The sequence below is a fragment of the Ranitomeya variabilis genome, chromosome 3, assembly GCF_051348905.1.
Source record: "Ranitomeya variabilis isolate aRanVar5 chromosome 3, aRanVar5.hap1, whole genome shotgun sequence".
Taxonomy (NCBI): domain Eukaryota; kingdom Metazoa; phylum Chordata; class Amphibia; order Anura; family Dendrobatidae; genus Ranitomeya; species Ranitomeya variabilis.
In genome coordinates this window covers 383,314,648-383,340,757 of record NC_135234.1, presented here as the reverse complement: position 1 = coordinate 383,340,757, position 26,110 = coordinate 383,314,648, and positions in this window count along the sequence as shown.

Sequence of the window (26,110 nt, the reverse complement as noted above, 5' to 3'; positions counted from 1 at the left end):
CACATTGCATAAACTCAGGTCTCTGTTCAGAAAACACCGCCAGATGGTGCGCAGATTTGCGCTCCCGCAAACGCCGATCAATCTGAATGGCCAAAGCCATTGAGTCTTTCAGACTTGCAGGCGTGGGGAACCCCACCATAACATTCTTAATGGCTTCAGAAAGACCTTCTCTGAAATTTGCAGCCAGGGCACACTCATTCCATTGAGTAAGCACCGACCATTTCCGAAATTTTTGACAATACACCTCAGCTTCATCCTGGCCCTGAGAGAGAGCCAGCAAGGCCTTTTCTGCCTGGTTCTCAAGATTAGGTTCCTCATAAAGCAAACCAAGCGCCAGAAAAAACGCATCCACATTCAGCAATGCAGGATCTCCTGGCGCCAGGGAGAAAGCCCAATCTTGAGGGTCGCCACGTAACAGGGAGATAACAATTCTAACTTGCTGAGCGGAATCACCAGAGGAACGAGGTCTCAAAGAAAGAAATAATTTACAATTATTCTTAAAATTCAGTAACCTAGATCTATCTCCAGAAAACAACTCAGGAATAGGTACTTTTGGCTCAGACATAGGACTGTGAACAACAAAATCCTGAATGCTTTGCACCCTTGCAGCAAGATGATCCACACTAGAAGTCAGACTCTGAATATCCATGTCTGCAGCTGAACTCAAAGCCACCCAGAGATTAAGGGGATGAGAGAAGCTGGACAGACTGCAGCAAAGGGAGAGGGAAAAAAAAAATTGTACTCAGGACTTCTCTTATCCCACTTCTGCGATGCATTAAACACTTTATGGCCTGCTCAACACAAAACTCACAAAGATTAATAACGTCTACTTGTGGCCGAGAGCACAAATTTGTTATGTCTCTCCCAGTATTTCTGTCTACACATGTGAGACAGTATAGGATACTCCCCAAAGCATAGAAAACCAGAGAACGGAGTATATAGATCCCAAAACACATTTTACTTTTAAAATATGTAATTTTTATTTATCAAAGTAGTAACGCTCAAATGAGACAATAATATAAATACATCTATTACAAGATAGGTGAAAGGAGGAACCAGATGACAATGGTGGAGCAGGTAGAGAACATATAACATCACGGGGATTGCTGACATAGAGTCCGTAGTAAACGGGCACTTGCATAGCAGTTATTCAAATCATCGTGAATTGCATAAGAGAAAGTGCAATAGTGCCAACCTATATCTATAGTTAAAGTGTCACAGTGCACCTTTAGGCTGAATAGCTCATACTAACAATAGCAGCTTACCCATCAAAATCCAGATGTCTCACCCCGCTCCACTCACCGCCCCTTGACGCACGTTTCGCAATTTGCTTTTCAAAAGGGGTTTGATAGTAGCTCGCTCTCCCACGAGTTAAAATAGGGCGCGTACCGGAAGTGTCGCTCGGCGTATCGGCGCATGCGGACCCGGGGTCCAGCTCCCTCGTTCCCGGCGGTCGCCAGAGCCGCGCACACAGAGGGTGGAAATCCGCTCAGTACGTCACATTGTGTGTGCGCGGCATCCAATGATAACCGCCCAGGAATTCTGGATCACAGAATCCAGGGTGCGCACGCGCACAGCCGAAGACCCACCCACCGGAGACCATGGAGGCAGCCATTTTCCAGGTGATCTGTTGTCGGTATCTACCATATACATAAGTCCACGGCTCACAACTACCGGAAGCCATGAATAGCTCATTCTATTCAGCAACAGCTAATGTTAATATTAAAGATGTTATGTAAAGTGTAATACAGAATACACCGCTTAGGTCCCGATGGTCCCATATCGAGGACACCAAAGGACCCAATGCAAACCACTGTTGTTTGGTAAAAATATACCACATATAAAAAGAGTCACATCCCCCCATAGGAACCATGGGAGATACCCAATTACAATAATACCGCGATAAACGTCGCTATGACCCACAACCGTAACAAAATAAATCCACAACCCTGTCCCATTATATGCAGTGGAGTACATTAAAGAAAACCGGGACAGAGTCAGAGTACATTACACTTAGCACAATAGAGAGTATAAAATGACATATATATATATATATAGACACCGATAATGTGTTACACAAATAGTATTACACCATACAAGGACGGAAAAGCGGCTATCCAATTTAATTCTTGCTTGGCAACAGGTCTCCAGGGGTCCAATGGATGGTCATATGACAAATTGTATTGCGGCAGCGTCCCATACATAAAATAACTAAGAACAAGAATAACGAACATATTAGAATGGAAAGTTAAAAACATATAGAGGGGAATCATCTGGAGAGAGGATACTCACTAGATAATATACAATAGTAAAGAAGGAGTCGTCCCCCCCCTCACGCACACACTAAAAGGGAAGGAAGGGGGGCACTCCAATGAGGACATAGCAGCGGCGGAGCACGGCCCCCACCAAACCAATAAATTCAATTCTCACAGGAATGGGACAAAGCTTAGTTGTTCATTAAGTCCCTTGGGGGACATGGTGTCAAGGGTGACAATCCACCTGCATTCACGTTGTGCAAGTGTTTGTTTAAGATTGCCACCCCTGACACCCCCACGGATCCTATCAATTCCCCTAACTTTTAGGCCAGTATGATCGGACCCATGATACACACGGAGATGTCTTGGCAACGTTTTCAATGTTGCTATGTCCTTTGTCTCTTTTGTAGCCAAAATATCGCGGACATGTTCGCGTGTCCTAACTTTTAATTCCCTGGATGTGAGACCAATATAAATAAGGGAGCAGGGACACGTGGCATAATACACTACGTGGGTGGTATTACAAGAAATGTATTGGCGAATTGTGTATTCCCTGCTCCCATCAGATGATTTAAAGGTCCCACATCTCAGGATGTTAGGACACGCAACACATGACCCACAAGGGAAGCAACCCAGTCTGGGATTAAGTCTTGATAGAAAGGTATCATGTTTTGCTACATAATGACTTTTCACCAGACTGTCTTTCAGGTTTCTTCCCCTGCGTTGCACCATACATGGGACTGGAGACAGATGTTTAGCCAAGACATTATCCGTTAATAAAACCGACCAATGTTTGGTCAAAGTATCACGGATCCGATCCCACTGGCAATTGGCTGTGGAGATGAATCGTATCTCGGGGTCCCTTGATTTCCTATTCCTACCGGATGACACCAGTAAATCCTGTCTCCGGGTTTGTTTAGCCCGTTTGTAACCTGCCTTGATGCACCGACGACTGTACCCCCTGGCCTTGAACCTGTCCGCAAGTGTCACGGACTGTCCCTCAAAGCGGGCCTCGGTAGAGCAGACACGCCTGTTCCTCAAGAACTGGCCAACCGGGATGGCCTTAATGGTTGAATAATTGTTCGTCGAGGAGGCATGAAGTAGAGAGTTGACAGCCGTCTCCTTTCGATAAAGATCTGTCTCAATGGAGCCATCCTCGGCGACACAAAGAATGATATCCCAAAAACGAATCTGAGATTTGTCCCAACAATACGTGAATTTTAAATTAAACCGGTTTTGATTAAGGTCCTGCATGAATTGGGTCAGGCTGGTCTCGTCACCACTCCAAATCATGAGCACATCATCGATGTAACGAAACCAGCCCACCACCTGGTCCGCGGCATGCGCCCCGTCTCCCTGGAAGATGGTTCTTTCCCAGTACCCCAAAAATAGGTTAGCATAAGACAGGGTGCAGGCCGCGCCCATTGCAGTCCCGTGTAATTGCAAAAAAAATGTATCCTTAAAAATAAAAAAATTGTGTTTCAAAATAAATTCCAATAATTCCAAAATAAATTCCGAAAAATGTCCATCCCAGTTGGCCGTCTCGAGGAAGAAGCGTGCCGCCTCCAACCCATCACTATGTCGAATCGACGTGTATAATGACTCTATATCGATGGTAACTAGAAGCATGCCCGCCTCGAGGGACAGGCCGTCGACCCTTGTTAGGACATCAGTAGTGTCTCTGACATAGGAGGGGAGCGTCTTAACAAGTGGTTTTAAGTAGAAATCAATGAATTTACACACATTCTCGCACAGCCCTCCCATGCCAGAGAAAATTGGTCTGCCAAGGGGATTAACAGCATCCTTGTGCACCTTCGGCAGTAGATAAAAGGTGGCTATCTTGGGAAATTTAGGGAGAAGACCATCGAGAACCTTCTTGGGAACAATCCCTGATTCACCGGCATAAGACAAAATCACCTCCAACACGTTAGAGAAGGACTGTATAGGATTATGAGATAGGACACGATAAGTTGTTTTATTTTTAAGCTGTCGGAATGCCTCTTTCTCATATTTGTCGGTTGGCCAGACGACCACATTCCCTCCCTTGTCTGCTGGTTTGAAGACCACTGAGTCCAAAGATTGTAATTCCCTCAGGGCCTTCCTCTGTAAATACGTAAGGTTATCATTCCGTCTAAATCTTGATATTTTCCTGAGATCCTCCGCAACGAGTTTACAGAAGATCTCAACTTGCGGACAGAGAGACAAGGGAGGGAATGACAGAGATCTGGACACAACCGACGAGGGAAAATTACCTGGGAAATCAGATTCCTGTTCCCTCAGCAGATCCTCCAAAGCTTCTAAGGCTTCATGTTCCATATCCACAGATGTATCTTGATCAGAATCTCTTTGACTATACAATTTCTTGAGTATCAGCTTGCGACAGAAAAGATGTGTGTCTTTTAAGACTGTAAAGAAATCATAGTTGTTACAGGGCACAAAATTTAAACCCAATTTCAATAATTCTACCTGTGTTTGGGAAAGATGGTGAGATGACAAATTGATTACCTCCAAATCAGAAGATTTAGATTTACAGTCATACGTCGCTGCTGATGAGAATTTATTTTTATTGGCATTTTATGGCCTGCTGTACTGTTATGATCCTTAGTGGCTGAGGATCACAGAATGAACTAGCTAAGTTACTGAACATAGAACGAGCTCTAGGGAGGTGGTAACTGGACTGACCGCAAACCTGATCCTAACCAAACACACTGAAGGCAGCCGGTGAATGTGCCTAAATTCCTGGACGTCTCGACGCAGCCTGAGAAACTTGCTACCCCTATAGAGAAAGTAAGACCTCACTTGCCTCAGAGAAATGACCCCAAAGATATAGGAAGCCCCCAACAAATAATAACGGTGAGGTAAGGGGAAAATACAAAACGTAGAAATGAAAACAGATTCAGCAAATGAGGCCCACTAATACTAGATAGCAGAAGACAGGCAGGGAACTGTGCGGTCAGTAAAAACCCCTATACAAAATATCCACGCTGAGAATACAAGAACCCCCACACCAACTAACGGTGTGAGGAGAGAAACTCAGCCCCCTAGAGCTACCAGCAAGCAAGGAAATCACATATTAGCAAGCTGGACAAGGACAAGTAAATAACCAAGAAACATATTGAACACTAATGAGCAAAAAATAACCAAACAGAAAAGTTAGCTTCTCTTGGAGAGACTGATAGCGAAGGAATTCAGGAGAGATCAAGATAGCACTGAATACATCGACAGCAGGCAAACACTGAAAGTCCAGGTGAGCTAAATAGGAAACCAGCTAACAGATAACGAGACAGCTGATCCGCCTCAGACCTGCAGAAAGACACAAAGAGCCACCAGAGGGAGCCCAAAGACAGCACTCACACAGTACCACTTGTGACCACAAGAGGGAGCCCAAAAACAGAGTTCACAACACATTATTAAACGGGGACCCCCAAGCATGGGCGTTTTCTTTGCCATCTGATTCTACTGCATTTAACTCTGTGGAGAGTTTTTTTTCTGCTCTTGGACACATTTACGATGATCCTGATAGAATGGCTCTAGCAGAATCTGAGATACGCACTATTCGCCAGAGGGAGCGTGTTGCAGAGGATTACTGTTCTGAATTTCACTGCTGGGCGGTCGACACACAGTGGAATGATCCCGCGCTGTGGAGTCAGTTTATTCATGGGGCTTCTGGAAGGGTTAAAAAAGCTCTCCTGATGTACGAGACTCCTGCTTCTCTAAATTCCGCTATGAGTCTTGTTGTCCGCATTGATTGCCGTTTGCGTCAGGGGGAGCATGAGACGCCGCCTATGGGAGAGGGTTTAGGTTCACGTGAGGTTGCTGCAGGTGAGCCCACGGAGCCTATGCAAATCGCAGGGGTGTCACATGTTAAGCATCGAGCCCCTGTGCTCAGGAAGCAGGGAGCCTGTTTTTACTGCGGAAAAACTGGTCATTTTGTTAACATTTGTCCTCTGCTGTCTAAGAAAAATGCAATGGCGGAAAACTTCTAATCTCAGAGGGTGTGGAGGAGGCCAATCTGAGCTTATGTATATCCTCCATGGTGGTTTCTCAATGCATGCTCCCTGCCAAAGTTTTTGTCGCTGGCAGAGAGCTGCCAATCACTGTTTTTGTGGATAGTGGTTCTGCCACAAATCTCATTGATGAGGAGTTTGGGCGCACTGCCGGTTTTAGGATCGAAAAACTGCCTCATCCTATCCGCGTGGTCACCATCAATGCTGCTCCTCTCCCACAGGGGGAGATTACTGAGTTTGTGGCTGAGGTGAAACTCCACATTGGGGTTCTTCATTTCGAGCAGGTTACATGTAAGGTGCTCAAGAATCTTCCTGCACAGGTGGTTTTGGGTTTTCCATGGTTGTCTATGCACAACCCGGTTATTGACTGGAAAACTCAGGACATAATTCAGTGGAGCGAATTCTGCCAGGAGAATTGCCTGGCCACATGTGTGTCTACTGTGACTTCAAGCGTTCCTGAGTCACTTCTGGATTTTGTGGATGTGTTCTCTGAGAAGGGTTGTTCAGAGTTGCCACCACATAGCCCCTATGACTGTACTATCAGGTTTAAACCAGGGGCCAAATTGCCTAAAGCAAGGATGTTTAACATCTTCGGTCCGGAGAGACAAGCATTAAAGGATTACATTGCTGAAAGTTTGAGCAAAGGGCACATCAGGCCTTCATCCTCGCCTGTGGCAGCAGGGTTCTTCTTCGTTAAGAAGAAAGATGGCCGACTACGCCCGTGTCTGGATTTCAAGGAGTTAAACCAGATTACAGTTCGTGATCCATACCCTATGTCATTGATACCGGATTTGTTCAACCAGGTGGCAGGTGCTAAGTGGTTTACCAAGCTTGACCTCAAGGGGGCATACAACCTCATAAGAGTCCGTCAAGGTGATGAGTGGAAGACGGCTTTTAATACCCCTGAGGGTCATTTTGAAAATTTGGTGATGCCATTTGGGTTGACAAACGCACATGCAGTGTTTCAACATTTCATAAATGATGTGTTCTCGCATGTTTTAGGGAAATTCGTTATTGTGTACCTTGATGACATTCTCATATATTCTTGCGACCGTGATACTCATTTGGATCATGTCAGGCAGGTGTTACAGCTTCTCAGAGAGAATAAGCTACTGTATATGCAAAACTTGAGAAATGTGTATTTTTGGTTCAGGAGTTGCCTTTCTTGGGTTATATTGTGTCTGCTTCTGGTTTTAAAATGGACGCCGCTAAGGTGCAAGCGGTGCTGCATTGGGAACGGCCTGATAACCTAAAAGCACTTCAGCGGTTCCTTGGGTTTTCTAACTACTATAGGAAGTTTATCAAGGATTTTTCTATCATTGCTAAACTGCTAACTGACATGACTAAAAAGAGTACCAATTTCTCCGTTTGGCCTGAGGCTGCTGTGCGCGCATTTGAATTTCTTAAGAACAGTTTTGTTTCGGCCCCCATTCTTGTGCAGCCAGACGTATCGAAACCTTTTGTTGTGGAAGTCGATGCGTTGGAGGTTGGTGTGGGGGCGGTGCTGTCACAAGGCTCATCCTTGAGCGATTTGCGTCCATGCGCCTATTTCTCCAAGAAACTGTCGCCCGCCGAACGTAACTACGATATCGGCAACAGGGAGTTGTTGGCAATCAAGTTGGCCTTTGAGGAATGGCGACACTTCTTGGAGGGGTCGGTTCATCAGGTTACTGTTATTACCGACCATAAGAATTTGCTTTATTTGGAGTCTGCCAAGCGTCTTTCTCCCAGGCAGGCTCGCTGGGCATTGTTTTTCACGTGGTTCAACTTTGTTGTTACTTACAGACCTGGGTCTAAAAACACTAAGGTGGATGCTCTGTCCAGGTGTTTTCTGGGGGAAGAACCTCGGGAAGATCAGGTACCCATCCTCCAAAAGGGTGTTGTGGTTTCGGCTCTCACTACCGAGGTTGAGGCTGAGATTGCCGAGGCCCAGGAGGAGGTACCATCTGAGCTTCCCATCAACAAATCGTTTGTACCGCTTCATCTCCGTTTAAAGGTTTTGGCAGAGCATCACGATGCTGTCTTGGCTGGCCACCCAGGGGTTAGAGGTACCTTGGAGTTGGTGTCACGTCGGTTTTGGTGGCCCAAGATGCGACAGGACGTGGTCTCATATGTTTCAGATTGCACCACGTGCGCTAGGGCTAAGACGCCACGCTCCCGTCCTGTTGGCACACTACTTCCTCTTGAGGTACCTAGTAAGCCATGGACGGAAATCTCCATAGATTTTATCACTGACTTGCCCTCCTCAGCTGGGAACACGGTCATCTTGGTGGTTGTTGATCGGTTCTCAAAAATGTCGCACTTTGTGTCTTTGCCTTCGTTGCCTAACGCTAAGACTCTGGCTCAGGTATTTGTGCAGGAGGTGCTCAGACTTCATGGGGTTCCGTCTGCCATCGTTTCTGATAGGGGGTCTCAGTTTGTGGCAAAATTTTGGAAAGCATTTTGCTCACGGCTGGGGATCAAGTTGTCTCATTCTTCGGCATTTCATCCTCAGTCAAATGGTCAGACCGAGCGTATGAACCAAAATTTGGAACAGTACTTATGCTGCTTTGTTTCTGATAACCAGGAGGAGTGGTCGACGTTCCTTCCTTTGGCTGAGTTTGCCATCAATAATCACCGCCAGGAGTCTTCTGGGGAGTCTCCGTTTTTTTGTGTTTACGGGCTACATCCTCAATTTTGTACTTTGAGTCAGGGGGGCTCTTCCGGCGTCCCAGAGGAAGACCAGTTAGTAGCACAATTGTCATCAGTCTGGAGGAGAGTTAAACAGCGCCTGTGGAGCGTGGGTGCTACAGTAGGTACAAACGTGTGGCTGACAGTAGGCGTGTGCCAGGTCCGGACCTGAGTGTGGATGACTGGGTGTGGTTATCCACAAAAAACATAAGACTCAAAATACCATCCCTTAAATTGGGTCCAAGGTTTATTGGTCCATTTAGGGTCGCCGCCGTCATTAACCCAGTAGCGTACCGATTGGAGCTTCCTACGGTGTATAAGATACTCAACGTGTTCCACAGATCGTTGCTAAAACAGATGGTGGGTCTTGTGGATGCGACACCGATGCTTTCTCCAGTCTTGGTGGATGGTAATTTGGAATTTGAAGTCTCCAAGGTGGTTGACTCTCGTGTAGTGCGCCACACTTTACAGTACTTGGTACACTGGCGTGGTTATGGGCCTGAGGAAAGGTCCTGGGTACCAGCCTCGGACATTCATGCGGATCGGCTGGTGAGTATGTTTCACCGCCGCCATCCGGACAAGCCAGGTCCTATAAGTCGTGAGGGCCCTGGGGTCCCTCGTAGAAGGCGGGGTACTGTCATGTCAGACGCTCTTCATACTAGGGCAATCGACAGACAACGGTAATTTCGCTTTTGTCCACTATGCGCTCAGTGGCATCGGCTAGATTTTATCTAGCTGGTCCGGGGTTAATTTAGCTGGTGCTCGGATTGGAAGCTGGGTCACGCCCACTGCCTTTAAATAGTTCTTCTGAACATTGGGCGTCGCTGATTATAGCTTTTGTCTTGTGCTTGGTTATCTCGGTCTGGAGTGGTGAGCTAGGAGTTGGAGTATTGTATCTGGTGGTGTATTTCCCTTTGTCTTATTTTCTCCTTCCTATATTTGTATTTGTTTTGCCCTGTGCACTTATAGTGTATTCCTGTGTGACTGCGGCGTGGTGCATATTTTTCCGTTATCCTTGTCTGTGCTAACTGTGGGTATTGGTGTGTGGTCTCTTCACTGGGTGGTGGGTGGTGGTTTCAGCCTAGGGTTGAAACAGGAGACAGGGTGAGGATGGAGGCCCAGACATGCACACCATCAGTGTAAACTCTGGGAGAGGGTCAGTCAGGGTTTCCCTAGTCTGAGGGAAATCGCAGGGGCCCGGGTTATTAGCTCTTGCCTACCTAGGCTTCCCATGACAAGAAGAAACAGAAAACAAAACATAAGTACAGAGTACAGAATGCAGTGAGAGACAGACAGACATTGTCAAAGCTTCCATACTTTCATCCAGAGTCTTGTGCTCACATCCAGAGTCTTGAAAGTAATGGACTTCCTGTCTCCAGACCCCCTTTTATACAGCAGGGATTTTGCAGGTGGTGAAATCATTTCCTGGACATGATTAGTGTGAAGTACGCATGCGTATTGATCGCATGCGTACGTGCGTCCTTGCGTACCAATGCGTTCCCATAGACAGTAATGAGTTGTTTTGACCCACTCATACTCATGCGTATGGCTGCGCTAAATTGACGCCTCAAAAAATGCAACATGTTGCATTCACTGCACATTGCGAAATGAAGCATGCATACACATCCGAAGACGAACTGATGCTAACGCATGTCCCTGGGTACGAAATGTTAAATATATATAAACAAGACACATGCGGATCGGTACGCAGATATACGCTGTGCACACATACGCAAATGTGAACCCAACCTTAGAAGAAGGGTAGGCAAAATGAAAACAAGAAGTGGAAAATGTCCATGTCATGAAGGTGTTAAAGAAAGGTCATATTTAAATTTTTTAATACTTTTTTAATTGTTCAATTTAGCTACCGCATATCATATAGTTATACTGCATGCTATTGAAGCATGTTAATTTTTGGTCATGAACCTACATGTAACTACTTTGCAAGACACCTATAAGACACCTATCCATTACTAATCCTATAGTTACATGGTAAATAAAGACACAACTCAGTGTCTTCACAGCAAATCACTGTGAAAAATTCTCTCGGTGATCTGCTGTGAAGTCACTGAGCTTAAACTGCGGTGACCTCATCACAGACTTTTTCACATGGTGCTGAGGTCACTGCAGCACAGCATTGCTGGGAACACAGCCTCATTGACCCGCGGTAACCTCACTGATGTTATCGCTGATCAATGATGCTGCACTCACAGCAGCTCATTCACCTGTGGTTTTCAGTCTGGAAGGTTGCATCTTGGCACCATTCAGGTTGAAAACTGTTTAACCCCCAGACATGGATTGCGATGTTGGACAGAATGATGGACAAGTGAGGGATATTGCTGTTTTTTTTATTTTAGTTTTATTAAAGGATACAAGGAATTCAGTGGAATTAGATGTTAGGTGAGTATAACTGTGAATGTTATTTTTAAACAAAAATGGAAAACTGTTTTGTTTCTAATAAAAGACTTAATTCTGTGTCTTTATTTACCATGTAACTATAGGATTAGTAACGGAGAGGTGTCTTATAGACACCTCTCCATTACTAAGCCATGGGCTTGATGTCACCTGACAATACAAAGGTGATATCAACCCCACAAATATGAACCCCACTTGCCCTATAGTAGTGGCAAGTGGGAAGAGCAGAGCAAAGCGCCAGAATTGGTGCATCTAATAGATGCACCTTTTCTGGGCAGCTGCGGGCTGCTATTTTTAGTCTGGGGGGCCTATATCAATGGCCCCTTACCAGCCTGAGAATACCAGCCCCAGCTGTCTGCTTTAGCAAGGCTGGTTGTCAAGATGGGGGGACCCCATGCTATTTTTAAAAAAAAATTAAATAAAAAAAAACAGTGTAGGGACCCATCTATGCTTCATAACCAGCCTTGCTGAAGCTGATAGCTGAGGGTTGCAGCCCCCAGCTGTGAGTTTTACCTGGCTGGTTAAAGAAAATAGAGGGTGACCCACGCTGTTTTTTTAAATTTATTTACAGCGCAGGAGTCGGCGGAAGAATATTCCCACCAGCCGCTTCTGCTGTCACTGTTATTAGTGGCAGTGGGTGTTGACTGATGGGAGTATTAGTCCCATCAGCCACCACCTGCTGTTATTGGTACCACTTGAATACAACTCTCGTCATTCTCCCCTGCTCGCACTGATTGCCGGCAGAGCAGGAGAGAATGATGAGAGCCGTCTTCAGTAGAGATAAGCAGATTTGATCTGGTCCCTGCTTAGTCGGCAAGCTATAGCACTTACCAAATAAGCTGCAGAGGGAACCCAGATATATGGAGCGCGCCGGCTGATTAGCTGTCCGACTCTGCAGCTGCGTGTGTTGCGGCTGTGTCACAGTCACAACACATGCATTAACTAAGTACCGTATGTTAATTACCGTATACACTCACTGGCCACTTTATTAGGTACACCATGCTAGTAACGGGTTGGACCCCCTTTTGCCTTCAGAACTGCCTCAATTCTTCGTGGCATAGATTCAACAAGGTGCTGGAAGCATTCCTCAGAGATTTTGGTCCATATTGACATGATGGCATCACACAGTTGCCGCAGATTTGTCGGCTGCACATCCCTGATGCGAATCTCCCGTTCCACCACATCCCGAAGATTTCATGTTGTTTACGCCAAATTCTGACCCTACCATCCGAATGTCGCAGCAGAAATTGAGACTCATCAGACCAAGCAACGTTTTTCCAATCTTCTACTCTCCAATTTCGATGAGCTTGTGCAAATTGTAGCCTCAGTTTCCTGTTCTTAGCTGAAAGGAGTGGTACCCGGTGTGGTCTTCTGCTGCTGTAGCCCATCTGCCTCAAAGTTCGATGCACTGTGCGTTCAGAGATGCTCTTAGGCCTACCTTGGTTGTAATGGGTGGCGATTTGAGTCACTGTTGCCTTTCTATCAGCTCGAACCAGTCTGCCCATTCTCCTCTCACCTCTGGCATCAACAAGGCATTTCCGCCCACAGAACTGCCGCTCACTGGATTTTTTTTCTTTTTCGGACCATTCTCTGTAAACCCTAGAGATGGTTGTGCGTGAAAATCCCAGTAGATCAGCAGTTTCTGAAATACTCAGACCAGCCCTTCTGGCACCAACAACCATGCCACGTTCAAAGGCACTCAAATCACCTTTCTTCCCCATACTGATGCTCGGTTTGAACTGCAGGAGATTGTCTTGACCATGTCTACATGCCTAAATGCACTGAGTTGCCGCCATGTGATTGGCTGATTAGAAATTAAGTGTTAACAAGAAGTTGGACAGGTGTACCTAATAAAGTGGCCAGTGAGTGTATACTCGAATAAAAGCTGACCCAAGTATAAGCTGAGACCCCTAATTTTGCCACAATAAACTGGGAAAACTTAATGACTCGAGTATATGCCTAGGGTGGAAAATGCAGCAGCTACCGGTAAATGTCAAAAATAAAAATAGGTACCAATAAAAGAAAAATTAATTGAGACATCAGTAGGTTAAGTGTTTTTGAATATCCATATTGAATCAGGAGCCCCATATAATGCTCCATATAGTTCATGATGGGCCCCATAAGATGCTCCATACAAAATACGCCCCATATACTGCTCCATAAAATTTATGATGGGCCCCATAAGATGCTCCATATTAAAATGTGCCCCATATAATGCTGCACAAATGTTGATTATGGCCCCATAAGATGCTCCATACAGACATTTGCTCCAAATAATGCTGCACAAATGCAGATTATGGCCCCATAAGATGCTCCATAGACACATATGCCCCATATAATGCTGCACAAATGCTGATTATGGCCCCATAAGATGCTCCATACAGACATTTGCCCCATACAATGCTGCACAAATGCTGATTATGGCCCCAAACGATGCTTCATAGAGATATTTGCCCCCATACAATGCTGCACAAATGCTGATTATGGCCCCATAAGATGCTCCATAGAGATATTTGCCCCCATATAATGCTGCATATGGCCCCATAGGATGCTCCATAAAAATATTTGCCCCATAAAAAGCTGCAAATGGCCCCAGAAGATGTTCCATAGAGATATTTGCCCCCATATAATTCTGCACATGGCCCCATAAGATGCTCCATAGAAATATTTGCCCCATATAACGCTGCACATGGCCCCATAATATGCTCCATAGGGATATTTGCCCCATATAACGCTGCACATGGCCCCATAAGATGCTCCATACAGATATTTGCCCCATATGCTGTTGCTGGGAGAAAGAAAAAATCACATACTCACCTTCTCGTCGCTCAGGCCCCCGGCACTTGCTATATTCACCTGTCCCACATTCCACCGCCGAGCGCCACTTTGTCTTCCACGTCCTCTGCACTGACTGTTCAGGCAGAGGGCGTCACACACACTAATCGCGTATCGTGCTCTCTGACCTAAGCGTCACTGCAGAGGACGCGGAAGATGGAGCGTGGACGGTGGACCATGGGACAGGTGAATATGCCCCGTTATACTCACCTGCTCCTGGCGCGGTCCCTTCAGGTCCCTAGTTCTCCGGGCACTGACAGCTTCTTCCTGTATTGAGCGGTCACATGGTACTGCTCATTACAGTAATGAATATGCGGCACCACCCCTATGGGAGTGGAGTTGGGTCCATATTCATTACTGTAATGAGCGGTACCATGTGACCGCTCAATACAGGAAGAAGCTGTCAGCACCCGGAGAACCAGGGACCTGCAGATACCATGCCAGGAGCAGGTGACTATTATTAGACAGCTGCCGCTCCCCCTTCCCTGCCAACGCCTGGGAATGACTCGAGCATAAGCAGAGAGGGGCAATTTCATCCTAAAAAATGGGCTGAAATTCTCGTGTTATACGCGAGTATATACGGTATTTAATGCAGTTGCTTTTTTACTTATTTATTTTCATTAGGGTGTATGCACATATTGTTTTTTTCTTTGGTTTTGTTTGTTTCCATGGCCAGTGTGAACATGCCTTTACATCATGCATGTTTTCAAGTTATACTCTGGCTCAGTTTTCTGTTTTTCTTCAATATTTTTGTATTCAGTACAAATAGGGTGTGGCCCGCTTTTCATTGAGCTGGCAGTTCATTTATAGTTCCTCCAAAGCTGGGTGTCCGGTTGGCACCCTGTGACTCTCTGCCACTATTCACACTAGGTAGGAATTAATATTAGAGAATGTAGATACTGTCTCAATTGGGTACACCTTGCCACGGTGGGACAGCTTTATGTTTTTTTTCATCAAAAACAGTGTTTGCTAAGTACCCTATGTTAATTAATGCAATTGCTTTTATACTTATTTATTTTCATTTATGTATATGCACACATTGTTCTTTCTTTGGTTTTGTTTGTTTCCATGGCCAGTGTGAACTTGCCTTTACATTATGCATGTTTTCAAGTTATACTCCGGCTCAGTTTTCTGTTTTTCTTAAATATTTTTGTATTCAGTACAAATAGGGTGTGGCCACCTTTTCATTGAGTTGGCAGTTCATATATAGTTCTTCCAAAGCTGGGTGTCCGGTTGGGAACCTGTGACTCTCTGCCACTATTCACACTAGGTAGGTTTTATCATTAGAGAGTGTACTGTCCCAATTGGGTACACCTTGCAGCAGTGGGACAGCTTAATGCTTTTTTTCATCAAAAACAGTGTTTACTAAATACCGTATGTATGGAGCTTCCCAGGCTATTAATACCAGCTCACAGCTGTATAGCCTTTTACTGGCTATTAAAATAGGGGAGCCCCCCAAAAATAACTTGGGGTCCCCCTATAAATAATAACCAGCAAAGGCTATGCAGACAGCTGTGGGCTGATATTAATAGCCTAGGAAAGGGCCATGGATATTTCCCCCCTGGCTAAAAACATCAGCTCTCAGCAGCCTCAGAAAAAGCGCATCTCTAAAATGCGCCAATTCCATCACTTAGCCTCGCTCTTCCCACTTGCCCTGTACCGGTGGCAAGTGGGGTAATAGTTGGGGTGTTGATGTCACCATCAGGGAACATAAACTCCCGAGGTTAATAATGGAGAGGTGTCATTAAGACATCCCTATTACTAACCCCATAACCTCAAATTGTAAAGAAAACACAGACACCCAGTAAAAAATCCTTTAATTGAAATAAAGACACAGACTCATTTAATATTCTTAATCAAACGATACTTACAACCTCACCTAATTCCTGTGAAGCCCTCGATCTCCTGTAATAAAACTAAAATAACAAACCGACAATATACCATACCTGTCCGTCGTTGTGTCCCACGCAGTACTTCATACCTGCGGGATATACAGGTTTCAACCTGGACAGTGCCAAGATGTGACCATCCCGGCTGAAAATCACTGGTAAATGAGAAGCTGCGAGCGGGGCTTCAGTGACTATAATATCGCTTTAATCGTTCCGACCTGAAAAATAAAGTCCCCTAATCACTTATATTGCACGAGGAATGGCATAAAAAACAATTCTTCACATGCTGTTGATTTTTTCACTCTGCCTCCCAAAGGTGGCAGTTAGGCTCGACGCACATTTATCCTGCAATGTGCACTGAGCGCTTACACCTGAGTTTCCGTGTAAATCTTTGAAATAAATGATTCAGATGGAACCTCTGGCGGAAGATTCTCTATAATGAGGCAGATGGAGGCACTGTGGATGCCATGGTACCTGTGATCCGGTGGTGTCAGTCTTTTTAGGATTGCATAAAAGTGATATCGGCCACAGTTTTGTGCAATTCTGAAAAGAAAGACACCGCAGAACAGAGGCCAGAAGGAGTCCAGAGTAACTCTGCTGCCTCATTATAGTCAATGGATCCATTTGGGGACTCATTTGTCAAGTCACTTGGGGATTTAGATAGAAACCCCGATGCAAGTGCTCAACGTAGTGCACCGGATAAATGTTATGTAAAATATTCCCAATAAAAGCTTCAACTCAAACCTCAAAAAAGCAAGCCCTCACTCAGGTCCATCATCTATTAATGGATATATTTGGGCTTCCACGTTACTGGTAGCACTAAGGCTGTGGAAAAACAAAATGGCTTCTCATCCCCCAAAAGAAATTCAGCAAATTCTCCGATCCCAAATCCGAATGCCCCACCTCCCTTCTGAGCCACAGTGTGCCTAAACCACATTTAGTGCCCACATGTTTGGCATTTCTGTAGTGATGAGAGCCCACCTAACTTATGAGTGCATGCCTCCAGAAGCACGGGCTGGGCATAATGTACTGGTGACTGCAACCTACAGGTCACTACAATGACAGTTGCAATTTCCACTCGGCAACATCGACGGCTGCTTGTTTCTGGAAAGCACCCATGGATTCAAAATTGTCATTTCACCCATAGATGAATTCCAAAGGGGTTATAATTTCCAAAATGGGGTCACTTGAAGGTGATTCTGCATTTCTAGCACTTAGGAGCTCTGTATATGGGGTCCGCAAACTATTCTAGGAAAATCTGTGCTCCTTCTCTCCCAAGTCTCTCCATATGGCCAAAGAGTACAGTACAGCCACATGTGGGACAGAAATTGTGGAAGACATTTTCGTGCCATATTAATTGTTTTCCCAGTATGAAAATGTAAAATTTGGGGCTAACACAATTTTGGTTGTAAAAATGTTACTTTTTTTTTCTTCACTGCCCAATTAAAAAAGTACGACCTATCATATCTATCCTGGATAGGCAGGATAAACGTCATAAAATCCTATATCTTTCCAAAAATTTTCTACATCATGACCATGGTCCCGATAACTCTTCCTAACTCTTTCTTCCTCTCGATTAATCAATTGGTCTCCCAGTTTGAGTGTAAATACAAAAAAGCTAGACTTCCTCCAAAAATTCTCTCCCTACCCAGAGGCAAGGGTGGTCTTGGCCTACCTGACTTCCGCACATACCACAAAGCAATCCACCTTGCTAGATGGATAAATTTAGTAAAACCTAACCTAGACAATCTAAACACACAACTCGAAATAGCCCAGTTGGGGAAGGAGGCAGACCTCTATCTTTGGACGTCTGCTACCCCCCCGCACCAAAAATTTGACGACATAATCCATAATACCTTATTTGTTAGACGCTCCCTTATCCCAAACCGTCTTCCACTTTGCTTCTTTCTTGATAATATTCCGCTTAAAGTGACTCCCTGGCTAACGGACCCTAATTATATAGATGCATTTGGACTCTGGGACTCTCTGCCTAATGTCACAATCTCCCAATTTTTGTCTAAACAAGTTTCCTGCTCTGAAAATTGGCCATCCAATGCGACACAACAACCCTCCAATTTTCTTCAGAAAATCCATATCCATCATATCATGTCCAAACTCAAATTAATTGAGAGACAACCCCTTGACTGGCTCTGGCTGGAACTTCTGGTCAAACTGAAATCGCCAATTCTTAAATTGGTCTCCAAATTATATGCAAACCTCCTCAATTCCCCAAATCAATTTAAACCTCTATATCTCTCTTCTTGGGAGACGGAACTAAAAATTACACTATCCCCCCGAGATATACAACAAGTACTCGCTAACTCTCACGGGTTCTCCAGATGTATTTTACTTCAAAAGAACGCGTTTAAAATTCTCTCCAGATGGTATAGAACCCCGGAACGACTATTCCACTTAGGGCTAACGGACTCCCCTTTGTGCTGGAGATGCTCCAAATCTACAGGGACTCTTCTACATATTTTCTGGCACTGCCCGGGTCTATCGCAATTCTGGACCGATATAAATTTTTCTTTATACAGCATGGGGCTAATGTCGCAAGATTTGACTCCCCAAGACGTATTACTCTCCCTCCCTTCCACTACTTTTAAACCAAGGAAACATGACCTGCTTCCCATCCTATTGGCTGCTGCTAAGCACCTGATCTCTACACATTGGAGGCAAACAACCCCTCCGACACTGCAGGAGTGGACTTCAAAGGTCCATGACCTGTACCGCCTGGAGGAAATCTCTAGCTGGGAAACTTGCTCCCACGAAAAATTTCAAAACTCTTGGCTTCCTTGGATTAAATTCTCATCCTAATCTATCGGACTTGTCTGTCCCCCCCCTTCTTTTCCCTGACAACGACAAGCTCCGACCTTCACGTCTCTAATAATTCCCGCTCCTCTCCCTAGATCTCCTGATGCCATGCCGAGCCAGGCCCACCACCCGGGCTGTCCAGTCATTAAGCCCGACTCATCTTTTCTATAAGCCTCATGTCTTCCCTCACTCTCAGAAGCAAATAAAATGCTTTCTTAGATTCCTACCATCACATCTCATGGTCCTATAGCCTTCATTTACTATTTTTGTTTTACTCTCATTATTTAGGCTAAATCTTTCTAGGCCTGATCATGTTTTTGTTATTGTTTTTTAAGCTCACTTGTCTTCATCCTGATATGCCTACTCTGTTATTGTGCATCTATTTAAGTCTTTACTGGCCATTGCATGTGGCCATTTTCCTGAAGCCGAGTTCGCAGATTTAGATCTTGGCTTCAGGAAAATGGCTGCCGCGATCTCCATCTGCGCACGCGCGGCCTCCCGCGGCCATTTTCCTGAAGCCCCGGGAAGCAGAGCACTCCATCTGCGCAGGCGCGGCCTCAGGAAGATGGCTGCCACACCGATAACAACATGATTCACCTGGCTCTGCTGCTTACCAGGCTGCTGCATCAAGTCACCGGTGAAAGGGACCCCGCTCACGCCATACCGCTCACTGAGCCTTCTCATCCCCGCACCTCTGCCGGTAACCACTGCTGCAACCCTCACATGAACACCAGGCCATGGCATCACCCACCTAAGCAGGAAGGGACCCTGCTCAGGTGCACGCCGTACCGCATCACCCCACCTCTGCCGACACCATGCCTCCTGTGACCCTGCTCTGCCACCGCCAGCCCTCAGGTAAGATACTGTAAATTCAGACAATAAGACGGACCCCCATCTTATAAAAAAATCTTTTTTCTGCAATTTTCACCCCAAATTTGGGGTGCGTCTTATGGTCCGGTGCGTCTTATAGTCCGAAAAATACGGTACTTTGCAGAAAATGCTTGGACTCAGTTGTTCCCAACATGTATGAAAGAAGTGGCTCGGTAGGTAGACTTCAAGGTGATAAGCTGATTTTGCCATTTGAGAAACATGAACCAGGCAATTCCAAGTTAAACTTTTTTGCTTGACAATGTTTGAATATTACGTCCATTTTGCCTATTATGACTTTCAGATGGGACCTTCCAAACTCAAGTCAGCCTGTCTTTTGTTTTGATGTTGCTACATCCCTTGATTCAGCCTGTCTCACCCATTTCTCCTGAAGACAACATTCCCGTTGTTCAGATGTTTCAGCTGCCTTTGATTCAGCCTATCTTATCCATTTGCTTTCAAGCCAGGACTTGCTTTGCTCACTTGTCTCAGCTTTCTTAGCTTTTGTATTAACTTGCCCAATATATGAGTCTTTGTGGGCTGCATTCTAAAAACAGTTCTTAATATTATGCCCCACCTTAGCGACTATATGATTGCTACCCCTTCAAGAACGACTATTTGGGCACTGTCACTTTAATTCTTTAAGTCTCTTTGGACAAAAATTGTGGTTTTGCATTCAACACACAAACACCCATTTTCTCCTTTATTTCTATAGAGCCTAAATTCGGGGGGGGGGGGGGGCAAATCTTGTGAAGGGGAGATTTTGAGTTTTAAAACTCGCAGTATTTCTGTTCTGGTGTTAAAAACGGCCCATGCAAAATTTCGCCAAAGTCAGGTGAAAAATGTAATTTTGTAATAGATAGGCTAACACACACAAATATTCTGCTTTATATATAGATAGATAGATAGTGGACTTGCAGGAAAGACTCTGGATCATGGGCCAGAATGCCCTCATTATAATTCACTCCCACACTGGTTTCCCTTACCCTTGGCCCACTGTGCAACTGAGCTGGCTTTGCTGGTGGTATATTCAACCCTAATAAACATTAATTTTACCTATGTAAGGGCTCGAGTTCCCGCCTCTGTACAGGGGGAATCTCGAGCCATCTCCGCTGCGGTCTCCCATTCTTCTCCTGCCGCAGTGGAGCCTGCTCAGTGGAGATGTCGGTCCCAGCATCTGGCTCAGGCTACTGCTGTTCTTCCAGGCTCTGCCATTATTGCTAGTACTGGTCAGCGGCGAGGACTCGCTTCTGGGACTAAGTCCCGCTTTCTCTCTTCTGAGCATGCCCAAAGGAAGACCGCTAATTGGAGGTCAGGGTCACACACTTATGTCCTGAAGCAACTCCCATTGGTCGTCTAGGAAGGTCCTGAAGTTGCTGCAACTATAAAAGGTTCAGAAAAATCTGGACAGAATACATAATCATGACATCCTATAAATGATCCCTTGCCTAACTATACTGGGACCTGGGCAATACCCACATGGACACTCATCATTAGTATACAACAACAAAACACTTGGAGTAATTAGTCCAACAAAAAGTAAATATACTAAAATGTCTTTATTGTAACAAAAAAGGCACATATATTTACAATTAATAACAACACAAGTTACATACAGAGAGGGATTAGTAACAATATAAATGTGGGTCCCAGGAAATCTATCATGAGGTGGGTATCATACTTAATCAAGATTAGATAAGGTGCTAGTGTTTGGTTTGAAAAGGTGCATGTTCATATTTGATATGGCACTGAGTAAATCATGTACAATCAATAATGACCAAAATCCATAACGTGCCAAATGCCTATATGTAAAAAGACACACCACCACTTAACCCATGAATGTATCAATGTTCTTACCCATAGTACCTTTCCTGGACACCAGAACCGTAGACCCAATGCATGTTTCGCGATGGCTTATTCGGGGGGCCAAGCCTACCGTATGTCCAAATGATCTTTATATAGGGTTCCATACACATGTGCCGGTATTTCGGGCGTTATTGGCGCATGTATCTCGTCAATCGAGTCGGGAACACGTCACACTCTGCAGCCCATGGCGGTGCGGGTCATGGGGAAATCGCCGATGACATCACTGTCATCACAGGTGCACAAGTCACTAATAAGCGCCAGGTGCGACGCTCCAGCCGACAAGAGACGAGGGACATGCGCACCTCCCACTTCCTATCAAACAGACCGCCGCTTGTATAAGCACCATATCATGTATGGGCACACAAAAGGGCATGTTACTTCACTATTGTCCCTTAATTAAAATTGCAAAGAATAAAGATACATACAATTAATTTGGGCAAAACATTGGACATAATGAGCTTTTATTTATAAAGGTCAGAAGCCATAATAGTGCATGTGCTACAAAAAGGGGGGAATTATACTCACTATAATAAAGTGCATAAGTGCTATTGCATAAAAAATTATATATATATATATGTATATATATATATATGTAAACAATGTATAAAGTGCATTAAAGCATGCTACACATATATGTGCACTACACATGCATCAAAACATATATCCCACATCATCTTCTACAGCAACAATGTTAAATTAAAAGTAAACAATAAAAATCGAAATAAATAATACTAAAAATAATAAATGTGCTGATGAATACCAAATTAATACAATAAGTGCATATGTGACGAAAATTATGATAATAAAAAATTTTAGTGACTTTGATGATAATGGCTTCAATACTTCATAGTCTCCCATGTCCAAGATGACACCAGTAGGGTTGAATTGTAGAATTATTAAAAACACTGAAACAGACTAGAGAAGAGAATAAATGAATATAAGGGCATACATTTAATAAAATAAAACCAGGGAAACGATTACATTTAAAGAAAAGGGACAAAACTCAATTGTTCGTTCAGACCTCTTGGAACCATAGTGTCATGTGTAGAAATCCACTTGCATTCACGTTGTGCAAGGATACGTTTATATTCCCCCCCCCTTACTCCCAATTGTACATGGTCAATGCCCCACACCTTCAATTCAGTAGGATTGCAGTTGTGTTTAAGTTTAAATTGGCGTGGAATTGTCTTGAGAGCACTAGGATCAGCTACATCACGTGCAGCCATGATGTCTCTCACATGTTCACGTGTGCGTAGACGTAATTCTCTAGATGTCAATCCAACATAAATTAAATCACAGGAGCATCGAGCATAGTATACAACATGTGATGTGCTGCACGTGATGTAGTCTCTGATCTCGTACTCCCTCAGACCATCCTAAGAACTAAAACTTATTGCGCTAACATGATTTTTGCACACCATGCAGTCACCGCATGGATAAAAACCTGTCTTACGTTTACCTGCATTAAATAGATCTTTAGGTTTAGTCGCATAGTGACTTTTGCAGAGAATATCTTTTAAATTCCTGCTTCTGCATGCAGTCATTAATGGTCGTTCGGGAAGATGTTTGGAGAGGATAGGATCTGATATAGTATCAGTCCTTAGTTATACTTAGTGTGCAGTATAATATTTGTGAATGGATGTTATTGTTAAGTAATTCATTGCAGAAAATTCTATATGATAATTCATTATCTTCTTATCTATGTCTCTATCATAACAGCTTTTTCCTTTCGAATCAATGTGCAAATTACCTCTGTGTGATCTGACAGAGCTAGTCCAATAACATGAAAATGATGTGTTCTTTTTATACTAGACCTGAAAGGTTCACACTATTAGATGTTCAAATTATCTGTGTGACCTGTACTACATAAGCCCAATTCACACAATTAGAAGTGAATGTCCAGGTTCATACCCCGCATTTGTCTTGCACGGATCTGTAGAATTACATTGTTGTGCTGTTGATGTGCAATTTTAATAATTAAAAACGTCATCACTTATTGAAATACCTTCATGTCTTTATTTTGTTTCCATTTTTTTTGCCTTTTTTCATTGGATTTAATCTTGTTAATGTGTGATTGTGTGTATGTATCCTTTGATATCTGTTTAGTTGTAGGAAGCTTATTGGATTTCTCTAATTTGATAGATGTTCTGGAGATAAAAAACCACTAGCTGCTACAATGTAGAAACAATTCTCTACCAGAATATACTGCGAGCATAAGTTTAGTACATTCCCGAAGTATTGCTACAGAAGGTGGCAGTGGAAGGGGACAAAAGCATAAGTAGACGTCAGAATTATAAATGGCACTTACTATAGGTGGCAGGTGCAGACACAGGCAGAAGTGAATCCCGATGCAAAAACATTATATAGGCCGTTTGCAGTCCAATCATTCATCATAATGCACAATTCTACCTGCTTGAAGGTGGAAGTTGGCCCGTTGACCTTTTGGGCCTTTGTGTGGTTGCTCGTGTTGCAACAATGTCCAACTCTGATAGATGTGGTGGTATTACAGTAATTGCATTAGGACCTGAGAGCTTGAAATTATGCCTGTATTATAAGCTGCACTTTTGTATGAAATATGATTTTTTATGGAGTTTTTCTTTAAAATGACTGCAGTAAACAGAAGAATCGCGTAATATTTCCCAGCACTTCTCTGTACTATTTTCCTCGCTCTTATTTTTGTCTATTTACCAAGTGATTGGGTCAATTTGTTTATCTTCACTAAAATAAAAATGAACGTTAGACGTCTTGAAACAACTGCAATTTATTCTTTTTTACCAGAATTCTTTCATGAAATATTAAAGGTTTTTCTAGCCGCACTAGTTCTGCAAACATATTTCATCTAACAATGTATTTTCTCTTGCTTGCACTTCGCAAGTTTCTACTGCTTTTAGTTTATTTCTGCCTGTGAGTCTATTACTTATCTGTCAGATACTACAGATATTAAATGCAACTTGTAAACTATAAGTAATGGATTCATAGAACAGATTCCCAGCAGAGGCGGTAGACATTAATATATACTATAACATTACTTGAATCAGAGAGGGCAATAAATATTAAAAGAAGTTTCTGGTTGAAGTTTGAACTGGATCTAGTCATATTTAATAGGACAAAGCGTATGCATTAGAGATGAACTCATTCAGCAATTGTCAAGTATGTACAACCGTGTCCTTATATATCCGGCGTGAGTGTTGCAGCTGGGAGCAGCTTAGCCATCCACATGACTAGATACTATTGCAAGATAACTATAGGTTGTAGAAGTGAAAAAGATATATTACAACACAGTGCTCAGACAAAGAAAACCTCTATCTTAAAACAAAGCCCAGAGCAGGGAAATCTCGTTTTCTGATATTATACCTGCATTTGTGTGGACCCCATGTTTATGTTGCTGAACTGGGAGAACAAACAGGATGGTCTTTGTAGCCTGAAAAGTCATCATGCGGTGGTCTCTCTGCCTGCTGCCTCTTCTTATTCCTAAGAATCTATTACACACGAGAGAACCAAACAAATTGTCCTTGTATCTCTAGGGAAAACCTAGCCGAGTGATCTACAGTAAATCCCTCTATCTCTTTGTGCACTGGAATAACCAGCTGTAATAGGTTGGTAATAGTATTGTTACTTAAATCTTACATTGCTCTTGAGGCTGTGCATGAAGCAGAATATGAAAAATACACTGCAATGATTTCCACCTACTTATAAGCTTACCATTAAACCTAATTAATAAAAAATTTGAAACATCCCATGGAACACCGGTTTTATGTAACCTGCTCATGCACACAGCACCAGATATGTTCCTTGTGTCCATACATAATATGATTGTTTCTGAAAACATCAAAGAGATTATCAGCCAGATTATGATGGAGTCTGCAATTCCAGCAATAGTGTCCCTCATCATGCATGAAAAATGTAAATTTTTCACTTCAAGATTCAGAAATTACAGTCGTTCCAGTAATGGAGCACTGGAGGCGATAAAAGCTTAACGATGTTGTCTGGTATTTTAAAAAAATGTTGGGTAATGGGAGCCATTTAAAAATAGAGTATACATATGGTACATAGTTGTATTATACAGTAAAGAAATCCATTAATAGGAAATTGTGGTAGGTAGTATCATTTTCAGTTGCTTTCTGTAATCTTCGGCACAACCACTAGCCATGAAGGTTGCTTTTAAATGTCATTAGAAAAGGTTACATGTAATAAGACAACTGTATATTGCAAAACATATCATACGGCATGGAATGGAAACAGTGACGAATCGCGGAAGAAAAGTATACATAGTAATGTAGGGTATATGACAAATTCACAATGTGATGAAATGCTAGAGTTGTCAATGTCACATTTATCTTTCAAGCTCGGAGCTCATGTCCTCTGAGATGTTTGTTTTATCTGTTATGTTAGCTCATTTAAATAAATTAACATGTTTTGATACAAACTAAATAAGGAGTTATAATAGTAGTTGCTATGATTATGGCATTACTGAAAAATGTCACGGTTGATG